At 35.3% G+C, this 2,953-nt stretch overlaps 1 long non-coding RNA gene across 1 annotated transcript in view; it reads left to right on the forward strand.

Annotated features, from left to right (window-relative positions):
- Positions 1 to 509: 509 nt before the first annotated feature.
- LOC108532791 (uncharacterized) overlaps positions 510 to 2,953 on the forward strand; it is a 13,470-nt gene continuing 11,026 nt past the window's right edge. The window contains exon 1 of the long non-coding RNA XR_001886554.1: positions 510 to 565. This is a non-coding gene — a long non-coding RNA (uncharacterized LOC108532791). The remainder of the gene's footprint in view (positions 566 to 2,953) is intronic.

The raw sequence follows: 2,953 nt of genomic DNA on the forward strand, positions 1-2,953 counted from the left end.
CTCAGTAACCAATGGGACTGATATAGGAAAAACCATTAACGACAGAGTATTAATAGATTGGCTAAAATCTATTTAAAAATTTGCTCATTCCAAATATGCAGTGTTCCATGTAATAGAATATAATACTAAGCTAGAAATTCGGATTTGTTTATGTAAATCTGGCTTATTCCACATAAATAGGATATGTGGCTTAAGCCAGTGACTGAATTGTGAACTTCTGTTGCATTTCTCTGGATTTATTCAAGATGAAATGAATACTGAATGAAAGTACCAGAAGATGTATTACTTTACTTATAAGATGATATGGTTTGGCTGTGTCCCCATCCAAAACTCATCTTGAATTGTAATTCCCATAATCCTCACGTGTTGTGGGAGGGGCCTGGTGGGAGGTAATCAAATCATGAGGGCAGTTACCCTCATGCTGCTCTCGTGATAGTGAGTGAGTTCTCATGAGGTCTAATGGTTTTATAAGGGGCTTTTCCCCCTTTTGCTTGGCTTGCTTGACACTGCTGCTTCCTGCCACCATGTGAATAAGGACATGTTTGCTTCTCCTTCTGCCATGGTTGTTAGTTTCTGGAAGCTTCCCCAGCCATGCTAAACTGAGAGTCAATTAAACCTTTTTCCTTTGTAAATTACCCAGTCTCACATACGTCTTTTATTAGCAGCATGAAAATGGTCTAATACATAGGATTACTAGGATTATACATCATTTAATAAAGTTGAATTGGGCTAAGATGTTGAAACTGAAGGGTTAAGCATTAAAAAATTGTGTTAGTGCATATTCTGTAATCTTTTTGGTTGATATGAAGGTGTCAGAAATAGAAGACAGAAGGCTTGAGCATTCACAGTTGTGATGGTTTTGATATGGCTTGTTCCTACCCACCAAATCTCATGTTTAAATTTGATCTCCAATATGGCTGTGTGGGGAGGTAGGGCCTAGTGGGAGGTGTCTGAGTTATCAGGGCAGATCCCTCATGAATGGCTTGGTGCCCTTCTTGGGATAGCAAGTGAGCTCTCTCTCTTGAGATATTGAATTATTTCCCATGTGAATGGACATGTTCCCACAAAAGTGGGTAGTTATATATAAAGCAAGATTCTCCTTGGGTTTTGTCTCTTCCCACTGTTCCCTTTCCCTTTAGACCCTCCTCTCCATGTTCTGCCCCAGCAGCATGTGGTCTTCACCAGAAGCAGATGCCAACACCATGTACTTGGACTTCCCAGTCAGAACTATGAGTTCAATAAGCCTCTTTTCTTTATAAATTACTCAGCTTCACTTATTCTGTTATGGCAACATAAAAGAGACTAAAACAACAGTGTTTCAAGAATTTGTTACAAACTGGAATAGCAATAAACATGAGCAATTAGACCACAGAAAGAACAAAATGTTAAAACAGTAATAAATGTTTAACGAGAGAGAAAGACCACTCAGAAGACAAGCTTTCTCTCTCTCTCTCTCTCTCTCTCTTTCTCTCTCTCTCTCTCTCTGTGTGTGTGTGTGTGTGTGTGTGTGTGTGTGTACATGGTAAGTTGTTCCATTTATCTGGTAACCAAGCCTTTGAGTGGACCTTAGAAACTGTTATCTCCTTTTGTTCTTCATTCATTCATTCTTTCAGTTCTGTGTTCAAAAGATTTCCATTAATAGTTTTCCCTGACAACCAATAGAATAGTAAACCGAATAGCCCCCCAAAAACAGCACAAGCACTTCCATCTCCATGAGCACAACCTCCACTACGACATCACCCTCACTAACATTGCCACCACCCCAGCCACCACCCCAAATCCAGACTCACTGCTACCATTATCACTATCACAACTGCCTGGCCCCTTTACACACTTTACTTTTGGGCATCATACATGCCATCATCTAACATACCATATATTCATTTCTTTAATTTCTGTTTTCTTCCACTAGATTGTAAATTCCATAATGGCTGAGACTTTAGTCGTTCCACAGATATATCTCCAGACCTCAGGATAGAGAGTGAAGCCTGGCTTTTGTAAGATTCTCAATAAATATTTGCAGATTGAATAAATGAATGATATGTTTTCTTTTTCTGCATATACAAAGTCAGTTTTTAAATGCTACCTTCTATAAAGTCTAGACATTTACTTTTGATAATATGAGATTATATTATAGTGTGAATCTATCTAAACTCTTCTTAATCCCATTCATTTGTCTCTTCTTAAAGTACTAGCATATTTTCATTACTAAAATTTTATAGTATATCTCTATACTATACTACAGAGCAAATACCACTTTTATTATTCATTTTAGTCTTTATATATTATTCATTTCTAATTTATAGCTTTACTCCATCTCAATAAAAATATAATTAATCAATTTCCTATGACAACTGGAAGAAACTGGAGGACATCATGTTAAGTGAAATAAGCCAGACACAGAAGGACAAATACTGCATGATCCCACATATAAGAAGATCTAAAATAGTTAAACTAATAGAGGCAGAGTGAATCAAGGTAGAATTGGGGAGGTATTAGTCAAAGGGTACAAAGTTTAAGTTATGTAAGATGAATAAACTCTAGAGAGCTACTATACACCATAGTGCCTATAGTAATAATATATAAGGTATTATATACTTAAACATTTACTAGATATTATGTTGTGTTCTTATCGCAAAAAGAAATAATGAATTAAAAATAATAAAGAGGGCAAGATGAAACTTTTAAAAGCAATGGATATGTTGATGACATTGATTATGGTATTGGTTTCAAAAGAGCATGTGTATCTCCAAGCTGATCAAGTTGTATATTTTAAATATGTAGAGCTTTCTGGATGTCAGTAATACCTCAGTAAGTAATTAAAAATAAAATAATAAATTTGGTCACTCCTAAGAAAGAAAATAATTTTTCTATAATTTCCATTTTACTAATAATTTTTTAAAATCCTGAGTGTCAAAATATGTCAAATCTTTTTTTTTTTTTTTTTTTTTTT

Source organism: Rhinopithecus bieti, unplaced genomic scaffold (genome assembly GCF_001698545.2).
Source record: "Rhinopithecus bieti isolate Rb0 unplaced genomic scaffold, ASM169854v2 scaffold_10379, whole genome shotgun sequence".
NCBI lineage: Eukaryota > Metazoa > Chordata > Mammalia > Primates > Cercopithecidae > Rhinopithecus > Rhinopithecus bieti.